The sequence below is a fragment of the Macaca mulatta genome, chromosome 1 (genome assembly GCF_049350105.2).
Source record: "Macaca mulatta isolate MMU2019108-1 chromosome 1, T2T-MMU8v2.0, whole genome shotgun sequence".
In the NCBI taxonomy this organism is placed as follows: Eukaryota; Metazoa; Chordata; class Mammalia; order Primates; family Cercopithecidae; genus Macaca; species Macaca mulatta.
Window position 1 is genome coordinate 212,843,546 of NC_133406.1, and position 18,372 is coordinate 212,861,917.

Consider the following 18,372-nt stretch of genomic DNA (forward strand, 5'->3'; position numbering starts at 1 on the left):
CTATTCTGGAACTTCTGCCCTGAGAGGAGAAGTTGCTGCCGCAGGTCTTGCTCCAGATGGAGACAGCTGTGCATTCAGCTTGCCCAACTGCCATTTTGAGGACATCTTCTAGTTTTGTGTCCAGTGTTCCTTCCTTGGAGGAACTTCCCTACCCCCATCCCATGTGACACTCACAGGGCTGCCAATCACAGAACCCCTCCTCTGACCACAGGAGTGACTCAATCCTGGGTCAACTGGACTTTCTCAGGACTTTGGAACCGTGGAGACACTCACGGATAGAAGCTGAGTCATTTGATGTGTTTCCCCTAAAGCAGTGCTTCTCATAACAGGGTCCTTTGACCTGCAGCAACAGCATCTGGGAACTTGTTGGAAATACAGATTCCCAGGCCCCAACCCACACCTACTGGATTATAAATTCTGGGGGTAGGCCCCAGCAATCTGTTTTAAAAACCCCTCCAGGTAATTCTGCTGCATACTAGGGAACCCACAAGTTTCTGTAAGTGGGATTCCCAGAGCTTACCTGCATCTTATCCTTTCCTTGGCCTTGGCTGTTGAGATCTTCCTTAGATTCTTTGGTCTTTCCAATGTCCTTCTAGTAAATTCTTTGTTTTGTTTGAGCAAGTTAGAGTTGCTTTCTGTTGCTTGCAACCTAAGGACCCTGACTAATGGTCCTCCCATCTAATTCATATCTACACAGACCCTTCTTGAACCATGGGCCTTCCTGCCATATGTAGGCTACAATGGCTTAACTTCACCCTGGTCTTTGTATTTTGCTTCAATGCCAAACCATATTAACTCCAAAGCAGAGCTCAGCGGGCATCTGACTAGGCTCTTTCACTGTCCTGCCTATTTATTCAGCTGCCTCCCCAGTAATGCAGGTCTTTCTAAGAACATCTTTTATTCCTCCATTTATTTGACTTCTCTGTTTTTTCATCTTAGCTCCCAACCTCCTTTTTTTTTTCTTTTTTAACTTTTAACAACACACCAATGGCATAATGAAGTTTGTTTTTTCTTTCCTATATGAGTTAAGGAACAGAATAAGCTGCTTTAGTAAAGAGGCTCAAAAATACAGAATAAATTTATTTATTTACTTATTACTGAGAGAGGATCTCATTCTGTCTTCCATGCTGGAGTACCATGGTGTGATCACAGCTCACTGTAACCTCAAACTCCTGGGTGTGAGGAATCCTCCTGCCTCAGCCTCCTGACTAGCTAGGATTACAGGTGCTCGCCACCATGCCTGGATCATGTCTCAGTGCAGCCTCAGCTTCCCAGGCTCAAGTGATTCTCCCACCTCAGCCTCCACTGGGACTATTAGCTGGGACTATTAGCATGGGCCGCCATGCCTAGTTACTTTAGGGTCTCACTATGTTGCGGAGGCTGGTCTTGAACATTTGGGCTCATGTGATCCTCCTGCCTCCACTTCCCAAATTATTGGGATTACAGGCATGAGCCACCATGCCCCAGCTAGAGTAAATTTATTTTGAATCTCTTGTTTTACAGGTTTTGTTCGTTTTTCTTATTTTGTTTTTTGTTGTTGTTTTATCCCTTTAAGCATACGGGTGATTCAGGATGGGTCCAGAGGTGAGTAAGGGGCTCTGCTCCAGGTAGTCATTCGGGGATACAGGTTCCTTCTATCTTGTTGCTCTGCCGTCTCCAAGGACATCACTGAAGCATCTATATACAAGCCTGTGGTAAGTGAGGGAAAGAGGAAGTAAATGGCTAACAATTTCACTTTAGGAAATGATGTAGAAGTGATGATCACATCAATCTATACATTTTCCAGTGGTGAGTACTTAGTTACATGGTCACACCCAGCTAGCTACCATGGCAACGGTAACCATGAACTATGATCTGGACCTGGACAGCCATATACCCTGCTATATCTTGGGGAGAAAGTTATTTTATTACTAGAAGAAAGTGGGAAGTAATGGATAATGGAGACAGTTAGCAATCTTTTCACACTTTCTGACTCTGAGCCTTGTATCCAAGTGTTGAAAGGTCAAATGCCTTCACAGGGGCTAGGCAGGTGATTAACTGAGTAAAGCAATCTAAAAGGAGTGAGGTGACTGTGACAAAGTAGGAAGCACTGTGTCCTGTCTAAAGGGGGTAACAGATACTTGATCCCTTCCCCTTCTTCACTAACAGAATTCCAAGCTTGTTTGAGTGCCCAGCCTTGGAGCACAAATCATAATTTTCTATATCAATCATGAAATTCTGTTTCTAGTGTCTTCAGCCTCCCCTGTGTCTGGGAATCTCCATATGACTCGGTCAGTGGAAGAGTTAAGGAAGTCTGGTGGGGGACTTCTAGTAAAGCTTTTGCTTTCCTAGTAAAGAGTCAGCCATGACTGGAGCTTCCCGATACCTGTTCTTCCTGCTTTGAATGTGGGTGAGATGCCTGGAGCTAGGGCAGCCATCTTGTGACCATGGGGTGGCAAGCAAGAGGGGAAAAGCAAAAGAACTGTGGTGATACTGAGCTAGAAAGAATGAGGGCCAGAATCTGCCTGACTCCAGACATCTTGTCATGTGAATAAGACAAAAAACCAAAACACCTATTGTTTAATGCAACTTAAAAATGGCTTATCTGAACTTCATGGCTGCTCAAAACTGATTTAATCCTTCCAGGTTTTTTTTTTTTTTCAAGTTTCAGTTATTTATTAATCTAATTATATTAATAAATATAATAATTTTTATATTTCCTGAATATTTCCTGATTAAACGGAAAATGGTGCGGATGGCTTCAGGAAGACCTTCATTCAAAAGCAGCTTTAATAGTGAAACACTTCATTTACAAATCTAGACCTTCTTTCTTCAGTTTGCTATAATCCACATTCACCAAGTAAAACTTGGATGAATCGTTGGGACCCAGTTTGTTCCAGGGCTCTGGGTTATTCTTTCTTTTCTCTTTCTTTCTTTCTTTTTTTTTTTTTTTCTGAGACTGAGTCTCGCTTCATCACCCAGGCGGGAGCACAGTGTCCCGATCTAAACTTACTGCAAACCCCGCCTCCAGAGTTCAATCAGTTCTCTTGCCTCAGCCTCCTGAGTAGCTGGGATTACAGGCATATGCCACCACATCCAGCTAATTTTTTGTATTTTTAGTAGAGACAGGTTTCACCATGTTGGCCAGGCTGATCTCGAATGCCTGGCCTCAAGTGATCTGCTCACCTCAGCCTCTCAAAATGCTGGGATTATAGACGTGAACCACTGCACCAGGCCTCTGGGTAATTCTTTCTGTCCCAACTAACATCTGGATTGGACAATGCCAAACTTAAGGCATACGATGCTGTTCTAATATCTCCAAATCCAATAAATAAAAAGAAGGGATCAAGCTCAGATGCTTCTTGGCCTGACTGAGGATCTGCTGGAGCTTGTTTGCAGCAGAGATTGCCGATTCGAAAGGAGAGAACCAGCCTAGCTATCAGGCCTGGACTAAGTAGTATCTGCCCCAGATATTTTATTTTTATTATTATTATTTTTTTTTGTTTTTGAGACGGAGTCTTTGCTCTGTCACCCAGGCTGGGGTGCAGTGGCGCGAACTCGGCTCACTACAAGCTCCGCCTCCTGGGTTTACGCCATTCTCCAACCTCAGCCTCCCGAGTAGCTGGGACTACAGGCTCCCGCCACCTCGCCCGGCTAGTTTTGTTTTGTACTTTTAGTAGAGACGGGGTTTCACCGTGTTAGCCAGGATGGTCTCGATCTCCTGACCTTGTGATCCGCCCGTCTCGGCCTCCCAAAGTGCTGGGATTACAGGCGTGAGCCACCGCGCCCGGCTCCGATATTTTAACATGTATATTCACTTTGTAAAAAGATGAAATGCATACGCTGCTTTGTAACTTAAAAAAAAAAAAAAGAACTGGCCAGCCGCAGTGTGGTTCATGCCTGTAATCCTAGCACCTTGGGAGGCCCAGGTGGGTGGATCACAAGGTCAGGAGTTTGAGACCAGCTTGGCCAAGAGACCAGCCTGGCCAATATGGTGAAACCCTGTTTCTACTAAAAATACAAAAGTTAGCCAGGTGTGGTGGTGTGCGCCTACAATCCCAGCTACTTGGGAGGCTGAGGCAGGAGAATTGCTTGAACCTGGGAGGCGGAGGTTGCAGTGAGCTGAGATCACGCCATTGCATTCCAGCCTGGGTGACAGAGTGAGACTCCAACTCAAAATAAATAAATAAGTAAATAAAAAGTATCATTTTAATGATTGCAGAATATCCACTGTATGTGTAGCTTAGCAGCTAATCAATCCTTTATCATTGGACATTTAGGTAGTTTACAGTTTAGTTGTTTTTATTTTTGTTTTTGGGAGGGCAGTTTGCTATCATAAACAATGCTATAATGGACTAACTTTTAACTAAGCCTCTTTTTTTTTTTTTTTTTGAGACACAGTCTCACTCTGTTGCCCAGGCTTAGTGCAGGGGCACAATCTCGGTTCACTGCAACCTCCTTCTCCTGGGTTCAAGCTATTCTCAGGCCTCAGCCTCCCGTATAGCTTGGATTACAGGCATGTGCCACCATGCCCAGCTAATTTTTGCATTTTTAGTAGAGATGGGGTTTTGCCGTGTTGACCAGACTAGTCTTGAATCTCTGACCTCAAGGGATCCACCTGTTTCGGCCTCCCAAAGTGCCGGGATTACAGTGGTGAGCCACTGCTCCTGACCTTAAAGTTTCTTAATATACTCTTGTAATTATATTCTTGATTATTTTCTTAACTTTCTAGAAGTGAAATGGCTGGGTCAGAAGACAATAAATAGCAATCTCTTTTAAGTAAAATGATGCACTTGCTTTTGGTTCTGTTTCTGCTACTTTGAGTAATCACTCATTTATTCATCATCCATTCACTTAACAGGCACAAGAAGCACAGAATAAAATGTGGTCCTTGTCTTCAAGGAGCTCATAATGGAACGGCAGAGGCAGGCAGGGCAACAGGCAATGAGAAGGAGTGACAATTGTGGTAGCTGGCTTTTGACAAGGTTTCCAGTGATCCCTGTCTCCCGATATTCATGCCCTTGTGTAATTCCCTACCCATGAATATAGACTGGACCTAGTGAATTGCTTCTGATGAATGGAATATGACAAAAGTGATAGGATGTCACTTCTGTGATTAGGTTACAAATAACTGTGACTTCCATCTTGATAGCTCTCTCTCTCTCTTTCTCTTGCCCTCTCATTTGCTTGGTCTGATGAAGCCAGCTGCCACACTTACTTGATGGAGAGGCCTACATGGCAGGGAACCCAGGGAGGCCTCCCACCAGCAGCTCTTGAGGAACTGAGGCCTCAGTCCAACAGCCTGTGAGGAACTGAATTCTGCCAACCATCATGTGAGCTAGGAAGCAGATGTTTTCCACCGAGCCTTTGCTGACCAAGGACTTAGCTAAGCCATGCCTGGATGCCTGATCCATTAAAACTGAGAGAATGAATGGGTATAGTCTTAAGCTCCTACATTTTGGAGAATTTGTTGCATAGCAATAGATGACTAATACACAAGCAGAGTGGTACAAATGAGTGTGTGATAGGTACAGGCAAGAAGGAGAAGCATGAAACCACCATGGTGGGGAAGGGCCATGTCTGGTAGGAGTTCTGAGTGGAGGGCAGGCTTGCATTGCATTTTGCAAGCTAAGAAGGCATTAGTTAGGGAAAGAGAAGAAGTTTCCAGAACAATCAAGCTCTGAGACCATTTCCCTAACCTGTATTACCAGATCACTTGTTGCACCCTTGGCTAGAGGTAAATTCACTGTGAAGTTAGCAGAGTTTAAGCCCCAGGGCCACTCACCTGCATAAACTCCTTTTAAAGCCCAAGAAGGGTCCTAGTAATGTTGTGTTTACAATTCTGCACTATTTTTCTTAAGGAGAGCCACCTAATTTAGGCCCCTGCATCAGTGGACTTGCCAAGACCCTTTTAACGCCCTGCCCCTCAACACTCTCAATCTATAGCATATACTTACCAGTCCTTTTTGGCTCTGCCTCCTCAAATACTGTTTCTCAGCAGCTCACCCTAGCCCTTCAGCCTTTACTTCCTTAACCTAAACAATCCAGGTTCTGGAGTTTTCCCTACAGGCCCTGTTCTCTACCTCTTTAATCATCTTTACTGCTGTTTTTGTTTTATTTATTTATTTTATTGAGACGGAGTTTTGCTCTTGTTGCCTAGGCTGGAGTGCAGTGGCGCCATCTTGGCTCACTGCAACCTCCGCCTCCTGGGTTCAAGCAATTCTCCTGCCTCAGCCTTCCTGAATAGGTGGAATTACAGGCATGCACAACCACGCCAGGCTAATTTTGTATTTTTAGTAGAGATGGGGTTTCTCCATGTTGGTCAGGATGGTCTCTAACTGCCGACCTCAGGTGATCTGCCCACCTTGGCCTCCCAAAGTGCTAGGATTACAGGCGTGAGCCACCACACCCGGCCTTCTACTGCTGTTTTTGAAGACTCAAAAAAGTTTTTCCTTAAGTGGTAGTTTCTAGAATGGATGTGTTTTTGTAAAAGGCAAGCCTGGTTCCTGACCAGATGGCATTCAAGCAGGGAGGGCCACATGGGGCCCTCAGAACAGCCTCTCTGCCCATTGTTTCCCTACCTCCCACCCCCAACTTTAGAATGACAAAGTTTCATCTGATGAAAGGAGGGAGTGGCTGGGGAGAAAGTAGAAGGGGCAACAGGAGAGGGGGCACCCTGCAACTTCCTTAGAGATGGGACCTCTCTTTTAAGATGCTTTTGGCATCTCAAGCTGCTGATGGGTCCAAGAGGGAAGGAAACTGACATCACTCATACCTACTCTGTGCCACGCACTTGGGCTTTCCAGACACTATATCATGGAATCCTTGCTACATCCCTGAAAGAGAGAGACTCCTCATTTTATTTTATTTTATTTATTTTTGAGACGGAGTCTCGGTCTGTTGCCCAGGCTGGAGTGCAATGGCACGATCTCGACTCACTGCAATCTCTGCCTCCCGGGTTCAACTGATTCTCCTGCCTCAGCCTCCCGAATAGCTGGGATTACAGGCATGAGCCACCATGCCCAGCTAATTTTTTAAAAAATATTTTTTGTAGAGATAGAAGTCTTCACCGTGTTGGTCAGGCTGCTCTCAAACTCCTGACCTCAAGTGATCCGCCTGCCTTGGCCTCCCAAAGTGTTGGGATTACAGGCGTGAGCCCCTGCACCTGAAAACTCCCCATTTTATAGCTGGGGAAACTGAAGCACAGCCAGCAAGGGCCAGGTCAGGCCCAGCTAACTTGAGAGTCCAGCCTCTAACCGCAGCCCATGAACCCCCATCCTTTATTGATTCTCCCAGGGGCTACTACCTACATTCAAGTTCTAGATGAAAATTGGTGAGCATAACAACAAAAATCCACTCAGAAATAAGTTTAATAAATGAAAAAGTCAGGCAGGCCAAACTCCTGATTCTGGGAGTTCTGTGTAATAGAAGAAGACTCATCAGTGACCTGGGAGTCCTCCCAGGGTTGGGATTCACTTCTAGAGAGAAAAAAAATATGTATTGACAAGAAAAGGCAGGAGATCTAGGCCCCAAATCAGAAGATGGGGATGAGAGTTAGGCTGGACAGAGTATAGTGTGGGGATAACAATGAACAATGAAAGTAATGAGAATAGCAACTATTGTTTACTGAGTGCTTACAAGGTGCCAGGCACTGTAATACACACACACACACACACACACACACACACACACACGTTATATAGGTTAGTGCATTTCGTCCTCACAGCAACCCCAACTAAATCTTACACACAGAAGCAGTGGTGAAGCAGACCAAAGTCTATGCTTCTGTGTGTAAGATTCTTCATCTTCAGGCTCCTCAACCTAAAAATAGAAATGATAACCATGCCTTTTTAGTAGGGTTGTTGTATAAGCCTAGTTGGTTAAATGTAACCACTAGGCTTTCCTAAGTCTCGGAGAATGGGAATGGGAGAAATCTGGCCCCGGTAAATGACACAAACCTGGAGAAGCAGGGCTTATAAAGTGTGATAACTTGGGAGGGTGGGGCATAGGGGTGGCTAGGGCTCATCCAGACCCAGATCTTCAGGCAGCAGAGGTGACTCATGGGAATCTCGGAAGCTAGCAGTTGAGTGCTTTGTAGGAAGTTTGCAAACAAAGCTCTTGGGTCCAGAGAGGGTGGAGAGATGCAGAGTCTATCAATATCCATTGGCCTCTCTCCAGATTGGCTCAGGAATCTGAGTGGGAGGAGCTTAGGTCTCAGGGATGCTGACGTGAGGCTGGACTAGGAAGCCGCAGTTCTCTGAGCTCTTTCACCTTCAAGGTGCTCCTACGCCAGCGCTGGAGTCACACAGTTGTGTTTGGATCCTGCCCTTCCCACCTCTGGGACTTCCACTTAATGATTTAACAATCTTGAGCCCCAGTTTTCTGTAAAGTGGAGAGAATCAGAATATATATAGCCAAATGATAGATAATAATTGTGCCCTTGGGAGAAATCAGTGAGGCGCTGCATATGAAGGATTAACATGGTGCTTTGGATGGTGCGTGCTAGTAAATAGCAGCCAGATTATTGCCAGATTCCTATTCAAGGGAGCCGAAGCAGCTTTTTCTACTTTCTGCTTCCTTTGCCTCCCCATCGCCTTCTTTGGTAGGGAAGTGGAATTGTATTCCAGAGGCAGAGTACATGTAATGCCTCTCTCACCTTTCATTCGTTTCACCTCTGAATGATTTTTATTAGTTTTGTTGTTCACAGCTCATTTCACAAAGTTGTAATTTGTCTCTTGCCTGGAGAATATTAAACTGTCAGATAAAAGCAATAGATTTTTTTATGCTAGGAATTTTCACTATGCCGATTTTCTATGTCTTTTATAGATACAACATTGGATCAGCCATGGTTCATTGATTGAAAACATCAGTGACCAATTCTGGTCTTAATAACAGCAACAACAAAAATATTTTATTGGAAAGATATGGGATAGCTTACCGAAGGGAAGCTGAAAGTCAAGCCTCAGAAGAGCACACAGGGTAGCTCCAGGGATGTAGGTAGCAGGAAGTTTTGTTCGTTTGTTTGTTTTGTTTTGTTTTGAAACAGGGTCTCACTCTGTTGCCCAGGCTGCAAGTGCAGTGGTGCAATCATGACTCACTGCAGCCTCAACCTCTAGGTTCAGGTGGTCCTCCTGCCTCAGCCTCCTGAGTAGCTGGGACCACAGGCGCATGCCACCGTGCCTAGCTAATTTTTTTTATTTTGTATTATTTGTAGAGACAGGGTCTTGCTATGTTGCCTAGGCTGGTCTTGAACTGCTAGGCTCAAGCAATCCTCCAGCCTTGGCCTCCAAAAATGCTGGGATTAGAGGGTGAGCCACCATACCCTGCCTCATAATACCTTCTAATTGCTAGTTCATTTTCAAATTTCCTCGATTGTTACAAGAATTTTTTTTTTTTTTTCTTTTTGAGATGGAGTCTCACTCTGTCGCCCAGGCTGGAGTGCAGTGGCACGATCTTGGCTCACTGCAACCTCTGCCTACCGGGTTCAAGCAATTCTCCTGCCTCAGCCTCTTGAGTAGCTGGGATTACAGGCATGCGCCACCACACCTGGCTAATTTTTGTATTTTTAGAAGAGATGGGGTTTCACCATGTTGATCAGGCTGGTCTCGAACTCCTGGCCTCGTGATCCACCTGCCTCGCCCTCCCAAAGTGCTGGGATTATAGGCGTGAGCCATCATGCCCAGCCTAAGAATGTATTTTGTAGACTTTTTCCCAAATCAGGATTGTATCAAAGTTCACTCGTTGCGATTGGTTATTGGGTCTCTTTACTCTCTTTTAGTCTAAATCCCCTACATTTGTGGATTTTTCATAATGTTGACATTTTGCAGAGTTCAGGCTAGTTGTCATGTAAAAAATTTTATGTTTTTTTGGTACAGTATTTTTTATTGTGGTAAAATATGCATAAGATTACAGTTTTAACTATTTTAAAGTGTACAAATCTGTGGCATTAGGTACATTTACAATGTTGTACAACTATCACTACTGTCAATTTCTGAACTTTTTTTTTTTTTTTGAGATGGAGTCTCCCTCTGTTGCCAGGTTGGAGTGCAACGGTGCGATCTCGGCTCACTGCAACCTCCACCTCCCGGGTTTAAGCAATTCTCCTGCCTCAGCCTCCTGAGTAGCTGGGACTATAGGCGTGCACCACCACAGACAGCTAATTTTTGTGTTTTTAGTAGAGACAGGGTTTCATCATCTTGGCCAGGATGGTCTCAGCCTCTTGACCTCGTGATTTGCCTGCCTCGGCCTCCCAAAGTGCCGGGATTACAGGCTTGAACCACCGCGCCCGGCCAATTTCTGGAACTTTTTTATCATCACAAACTAAAACTCGGTACCACTAAACAATAACCCTCCATTACTTCCTACCTGTAGCTCCTGGGAACCTTTATTCTATCGTCTGTATCTATGAATTTGCCTATTTTAGGTACCTCGTGTAAGTGGAATCATATAATATTTGTCCCTTTGTATTTGGCTTATTTCACTTAGCATAATGTTTTCAAGTTTCAGCCATGTTGTAGCACGTAACAGAATTTCATTCTCTGCATTGCTTTTTTTTTTGAGACAGAGTCTTGATCTGTCACCCAGGCTGGAGTGCAATGGTGTGATCTCGGCTCACTGCAACTTCCACCTCCCAGGTTCAAGCCATTCTCCTGCCTTAGCCTCCCGAGTAGCTGGGACTACAGGCATGCGCCACCACATCCAGCTAATTTTTGTATTTTTAGTAGAGATGTGGTTTCACCATATTGGCCAGGCTGGTCTTGAATGCCTGACCTCAAGTGACCCACCTGCCTTGGCCTCCCGAGGTGCTGGGATTACAGGTGTGAGCCACTGCACCCGGCCTGCATTGCTCTTTAAAGTTAATTTATTTGAGTCTTATATTTATTTTCTTATAACTTTTTTAACTTTTTTTTTAACATGAAGGAATGTATTTAGATGTATTCCCAAATTTAAGAGAATCTGTCTAGACTTTTATGCTGGCCAAGTTAATTAGATTTAGATTAGTGAGCTCATAGTGAGTGGGTTAATTTATCACCAAGTTGGAGTAAAATTAACCTTCCAAAACGAACATAGTTTATAGCTTTGAATGAATAACCAACATTTCCTCTAACAAACATTCTTTTAAAAATGTAGTTTCCTATAATAAAAATTAATAGCCTCAGGATTACAAGTAAATACTCCCTGGGATTATTAAAATAAGCATTTCAATAGTATAGAAAAGCTCTTTGTCTTTTTAATTAAAAGACTTAGTCTATTTTTATGATAACATAGTTCAGAATTCTTTTAGATGCATCTTAAATTTTATGGTAACTCTTATGCAGAAATTCACTAACCCTTGGGTTTGTCTTTCTAAACAAAGCAGGCTGGATAATTAAGTGCTTGGCATTCTCTAAAGCACTTAGGCGAATAGCATCTCAAGTTTCCTGATAAAGATCAGGTCTTTGAGATTTATTATAATTTTTTTCTACATCTCTATACTCACGAAAGCTTCATAGTATAGATTTTGTTGTTGTTGAGACGGAGTTTCGCTCTTGTCGCCCGGGCTGGAGTGCGATGGTACGATCTCGGCTCACTGCAACCTCTGCCTTCCAGGTTCAAGCGATTCTCCTGCCTCAGTCTGGGATTACAGGCACCTGCCACAACACCCAGCTAATTTTTGTATTTTTAGTGGAGACAGGATTTCGCCATGTTGGCCAGGCTGGTCTTGAACTTCTGGCCTCAAGACATCCACCCGTCTTGGCCTCCCAAACTGTCGGGATTACAGGCGTGAGCCACCATGTCTGGCTCATAGTATAGCTTCTGTAAGTCCGTTGTTTTCTGATTTTTAATCACTTACATATGTATGTATCTGTCATAATTCTAAACACTTTACATATATTTGTTATTTAACTCTACGAGATAAAGGCTTTTAAAAAAATCTTCTTTTTTTGGTGCATTTAAATTTTATTTGAAATTTCATTTTTATTTATTTATTTTTGAGCAGAGTTTTGCTCTGTCGCTCAGGCTGGAGTGCAGTGGAGCGATCTCAGTTCACTGCAATCTCTGCCTCCTGGGTTCAAGAGATTCTCGTGCCTCAGCCTCCCGAGTAGCTGGGATTACAGGCATGTACCACCACACCCAGCTAATTTTTGTATTTTTAGTAGAGACGAAGTTTCACCATGTTGGCCAGGCCACTCCTCACCTTATATGATCCACCTGCCTTGGCCTCCCAAAGTGCTGGGATTACAGGCGTGAGCCACCGCGCACAGCCCATGCTGTTTTAAATCTCCATTTTACATGTGTGAAAACTGAGGCACTGAGCAATACTCGACCTGTCCAAATGCACACAACTATAAGTGGGAGAGCCAGGATTCAAACACACAATCTGTTTCCAGAGTCCTCGAAAGTCTATACATTCTCACTATGGGGGAAGAAGAAGAAAGAAAGAAAAAAAAGCGAAGTTGACAGAATGTATGACATGGTCCCTTCTATCCACAAGAAACATCCATTATTAACAGTTAATTTTGTTGTTGTTGTTGTTGTTGTTGTTGTTTTGAGACAGAGTCTTGATGTGGTGCCCAAGTTGGAGTGCAATGGTGCGATCTTGGCTCACTGCAACCTCTGCTTCCTGAGTTCAAGCAATTCACTTGCTTCAGCCTCCTGAGTAGCTGGGATTACAGGCATGTGCCACCATGCCTGGTTAGTTTTTGTATTTTTAGTAGAGATGGGGTTTCACCATGTTGGCCAGGCTGGTCTTGAACTCCTGATCTCAGGTGATTCGCCCACCTCAGTCTCCCAAAGTGCTGGGATAACAGGTGTGAACCACCGTGCCTGGCCAACAGTTTATGTTTTAACTTTAAATCTAATTATAGAGTACAAATACACAGATAATGGCATTCTTGTGGGAAGGGATAGCCATAAATTTTTTTTTTTTTTTTTTTTTTTGAGATGGAATCTAGCTCTGTTGCCCAGGCTGGAGTGCACTGGCATGATCCTGCTCACTGCAACCTCTGCCTCCCGGGTTCAAGCGATTCTTTTGCCTCAGCCTCCCGAGTAGAGAGTAGCTGGGGCTACAGGCATGTGCCACCATGCCTGGCTAGGTTTTGTATTTTTAGTAGAGACAGGGTTTCACTGTGTTGGCCAAGTTGGTCTCAAACTCCTGACCTCAAGTGATCCACCCACCTTGGCCTCCCAAAGTGCTGGGATTACAGGTATTAGCCACGGCACCCGGCCGGTATAGCCACGATTAAAAGCAAATATGAATCCATTATCTGGTTGGCAGGAAACTTCCAAGCAACCTAAGTTTGACACAACTCACTCTCTGGAATTGGACATGGATACGGGCCCCCACTAACCCAGCTAACTCAGCTTAAATGTGGGCAGCTGACAACTGCTGGGTCAGTCTAGTGCTCAATAGGGCAAAGGCAGGGGCAGAAACCAGGTATCCCAGATGAGTCAGCCAGAAAAGATAATCCAGCACCAGCAGGTCTGTGGGTCTTGTGCTGGCCATGAGGACAGTTCTCAGTTATGCGGAGTCCCAGGGCTGTGCCAAAACAGCTGTTACTGGTTGTGTGGAAGAAGATACTGTCTGAAGCGTGTTAATCAAAATGAAAGGCATCCTGGTAGGAGAGTGTTGAACATGGCATGGGAATAGCCATGTGTGGGAATCAGGCATCCAGAAATGGACGAAGTCGGGCCACTGCAAATAGTACAAGAATGAATATACACAATGACTTAGGTCAGTAGTTCTCAAATGTTTTGATATCAGGATCCCTTAATGCTGTTAAAAATTACTTGTAACCCCCATGGCCGGGCATGGTGGCTCATGCCTGTAATCCCAGCACTTTGGGAGGCCGAGGTGGGTGGATCACTTGAGGTCACAAGTTCGAGACCAGCCTGGCCAATATGGTGAACCCCCCCATCCCTACTGAAAAACAACAAGAACAAAAAAATTAGCCAGATGCGGTGGCATGTGCCTGTAATCCCAGCTACTCAGGAGACTGAGGCATGAGAATCGCTTGAACCCAGGAGGCAGAGGTTGCAGTGAGCTGAGATCGCGCCATTGCACTCCAGCCTGGGCAACACAAAGAGACTCCGTATCAAAAAAAAAAAAAAAAAAAAAAAATTACTGGTGACCCCAAAGAGCTTTTGTTTATATGGATTATAGCTATTTATATTTTCTCTTTTAGAAATTAAAACTGAAGAAGCTTGAAAATGCAAGAATATACCAGCACACATTCCATTAGCCATTAGCAATGAGTCAGCACATAGTCCCTGGAATATTCCACCACACCTTTGAAAGAATGAGAGTGAAAAAGGCAAATAATGAATTAGTATCATTTTTAAAGTAGTTTTGATTTCACTTACTCCCTGTTAGTGTCTTGAAGGTCTCCAGGAGGTCCCCAGACCAAACTTTGAGAATTACTGGTCTAAATAATATATAGTAGGCTGGGCGCAGTGGCCCACGCCCATAATCCTAGCACTTTGGGAGGCGAGGCGGGCAGATCATGTGAGGTTAGGAGTTCAAGACCAGCCTGGCCAATATGGTGAAACCCCATCTCTACTAAAAATACAAAAATTAGTAAGGCATGGTGGTGCATGCCTGTAGTCCCAGGTACTCAGGAGGCTGAGGCAGGAGAATTGCTTGAACCTGGGAGGTGGAGGTTGCAGTAAACCAAGATTGCACCACTGCACTCCAGCCTGGGAAACAGAGTGGGACTTTCAAAAAAAAAAAAAAAAGAAGAAAGTTAGGACTGGGTAAGTACTGTTGTTGCAAGCCATCATTGCTGCTAGTACCTTTCATTCATTCTTTTTTTTTTTTTTTTTTTTTGAAGACAGAGTCTTACTCTGTTATCCAGGCCGGAGTGCAGTGGTGCTATCTCAGCTCACTGCAACATCTGTCTCCCAGGTTCAAGTGATTCTTGTTCCTCAGCCACCACGCCTGGCTAATTTTTGTATTTTTAGTAGAGACAGGGTTTTGCCATGTTGGCCAGGCTGGTCTCGAACTCCTGGCCTCAAGAGATCCATCCAAAGTGCCGGGATTCCAGTTGTGAGCCACCACGCCCGGTCTATTACTGCTACTACTTTTCAAGACTCAGAGAGACTAGAAACGGAAATTCTGGGCTGGGAGTGGTGGCTCACACCTGTAATTCCAGCACTTTGGGAGGCTGAGGAGGGTGGATCACTTGAGGTCAGGAGTTCAAGACCAGCCTGGCCAACATGGTGAAACCCCATCTCTACTAAGAATATAAAAATTGGCCGGGCACGGTGGCTCACGCCTGTAATCCCAGCACTTGGGGAGGCTGAGGCGGGCGGATCACGAGGTCAGGAGATCAAGACCATCCTGGCTAACATGGTGAAACCCCGTCTCTACTAAAAATACAAAAAATTAGCCGGGTGTAGTGGCAGGTGCCTGTAGTCCCAGCTACTCGGGAGGCTGAGGCAGAAGAATGGCGTGAACCCAGGAGGCAGAGCTTGCAGTGATTGCAGATCGCGCCACTGCACTCCAGCCTGGGGGACAGAGAGAGACTCCGTCTCAAATAATATAAAAATTAGCCGGGTGTGGTGGCAGGTGCCTGTAATCCCAGTTACTTCAGAGGCTGAGGCAGGAGAATCGCTTGAACCTGGGAGGTGGAGGTTGCAGTGAGCTGAGATCATGTCATTACACTCCAGCCTGGGAGACAAGAGTGAAACTTCTTCTCAAAACAAAACAAACTGATATTCTGCTGCAGAAAAAACTCAGGTCTCCAGCAATGATCGTATTGGCCAACAGAAACAGCCAAGTGCAGGAAATGGCTTCTTCCTCATTTCTCCCTTACGAATCTTACCTAAATACATCTAATGGACCATATCTAGTTCTTACCCAGAATCCTACATGAATGGAAGCCTGTGAAATGCCATTTATAAAATTCCACCTCTGCAGTATGAGAAGGTTCACTAGAATGAAGTAGGAAAGTGTTAAGTCCCAGTTGAACATATTCAACACACATTTCTGTCTATGGATTGATTAGAATGTGAGCTCCACGAGGGCAGAGAGTTTAGCCTGACTTGTGGTGTTTTCGTTTTGTTTCGTTTTTAAGACAGGGTCTCACTCTGTCACCCAGGCTGGAGTGTAGTGGCGCAACCATAGGTCACTGCAGACTCGAACTCCTGGGGTCAAGCAATTCTTCCACCTCAGCCTCCTGAGTAGCTGAGACTACAGGCATGTGTACTGGTGATATTGGTGATACTCTTCTTTTTTTTTTTTGAGTTTTGCTCTTGTTGCCCAGGCTGCTGGAGTGCAATGGCTTGATCTCGGCTCACTGCAACCTCCACCTCCCAGGTTCAATTGATTCTTCTGCCTCAGCCTCCCGAGTAGCTGGGACTACAGGCGCCCGCCACCACGTCCAGCTAATTTTTGTATTTTTAGTAGAGACAAGGTTTCACCATGTTGGCCAGGATGGTCTCGATCTCTTGACCTCGTGATCTGCCCACCTCAGCCTCCCAAAGTGTTGGGATTACAGGCGTGAGCCACTGCACCCAGACAGAATTTCCTGCCTTTTTAAGGTTGCATAGTGTTCCATTATATGTATACCAAATGTGTTTATACATTCAACCATCAATGGACATTTGGGTTGCTTCCATCTCTTAGCTATTGTGAATAGTGCTGCTGTGAACATGGGTGTGCAAATATCTCTTGGAGATCCTGCTTTCAATTCTTAGGGATATATACCCAGAAGGGGATTGCTGGATCATATGTTAGTTCTATTTTCAATTTTTTTCAGGAACCACCATATTGCTTTCCATAACGTTGCGCCATTTTACAATCCTACCAACTACAGATTGCTTTTAGAAGCTCAACGATCATATATATCATAAGAAATTGCCTCAAGTACAATATAGAACATCAACAGAAGTAAAATCCAGACCATTGTACTTCATATACGTCAATCAGGAGGGTTTAAATTAATAACTCTTATAAAACACCGATCATACATTCATCATATCTTTTCAAAATGGAAATATATAAATTAGAGGTCTTATTTTTATTTTATTTTTATATATTTGTTTATTTTTCGAGACGGAGTCTCTCACTCTGTCGCCCAGGCTGCAGTGCAGTGGTGCCATCTCAGCTCACTCCAAGCTCTGCCTCCTGTAATTCTCATGCCTTAGCCTCCTGAGTAGCTGGGACTACAGGTGCCTGCCACCACACCTGGCTAATTTTTGTATGTTTTGTAGAGATGAAGTTTCACCATATTGGCCAGGCTGATCTTGAACTCCTGACCTCAGGTGATCTGCCTGCCTCAGCCTCCCAAAGTGCTAGGATTATAGGTGGGAGCCACTGTGTCCAGCCTCTGGATTTTATTCTTTTTTTTTTTTTTTTTTTTTTTTTTTTTTTGAGATAGAGTCTTGCTCTGTAGCTCAGGCTGGAGTGCAGTGGCACGATCTCAGCTCACTGCAACCTCTGTCTCCCGGGTCCTGGTTCAAGCGATTCTCTTGCCTCCCGAGAAGCTGGGACTACAGGCCCGCGCCACCATGCCCAGCTAATTTTTGTATTTTTAGTAGAGACGGGGTTTCACCATGTTGGCCAGGATGGTCTCGATCTCTTGACATTGCGATCCACCTGCCTCGGCCTCCCAAAGTGCTGGGATTACAGGCGTGAGCCACCGTGCCCGGCCTGGATTTTATTCTTTTTTTTTTTTTTTTTTTTTTTTTGAGACAGAGTCTCTGCTCTGTTGCCCAGGCTGGAGTGTAGTGGCACGATCTTGGCTCACTGCAAGCTCTGCCTCCCAGGTTCACGCCATTCTCCTGCCTCAGCCTCCCGAGTAGCTGGGACTGCAGGCGCCTGCCACCAGGCCCGGGTAATTTTTTTGTATTTTTAGTAGAAACGGGGTTTCACCGTGTTAGCCAGGATGGTCTCGATCTCCTGACCTCATGATCCACCTGCCTCGGCCTCCCAAAGTGCTGGGATTATAGGCGTGAGCCACCGCGCCCAGCCTGGATTTTATTCTTAAATGACTGTAAAGACACTGGAGTGCTAGCAAGATACAGCTTCTGCTCTGGGGAGGAATTTGCATGCTGTCTTGTAGCTCTGTTTTAGAATCATAGCTGCCACATAATGATATTTTGGTAAATGATAGAATACATATATGATGGTGGTCCCATAAGATTATATAATATTTTTACTGTACCTTTTCTATGTTTTTTATATGTTTAAATACACAAATACATGCCATTGTGTTACAATTGCCTACAGTATTTAGTACAGTCACATGCTGTACAGATTTGTATCCTAGGAGCAATAGGTTATACCATATAGCTTAGGTGTGTATAAGTCCATTTTACGATGTTCGTACAATGATGAAACTACCTAATGAGGCATTTCTCAGCACATATTCCTGTCCTTAAACAGCGTGTATATATATGTAAATACTTTAG

General features: G+C 44.5%; 1 protein-coding gene and 1 pseudogene across 2 annotated transcripts in view; one reads left to right on the forward strand and one right to left on the reverse strand.

Annotated features, from left to right (window-relative positions):
• Positions 1 to 1,465: 1,465 nt before the first annotated feature.
• The window catches only part of XKR8 (XK related 8), a 149,499-nt gene continuing 132,592 nt past the window's right edge, over positions 1,466 to 18,372 (reverse strand). For both annotated transcript variants that reach the window (XR_013405203.1, XR_013405204.1), the window contains one exon: positions 1,466 to 1,689. The gene's annotated coding sequence lies outside the window, so the exon portion shown is untranslated. The remainder of the gene's footprint in view (positions 1,690 to 18,372) is intronic.
• LOC144337596 (protein GVQW1-like) lies at positions 7,567 to 10,210 on the forward strand (annotated as a pseudogene).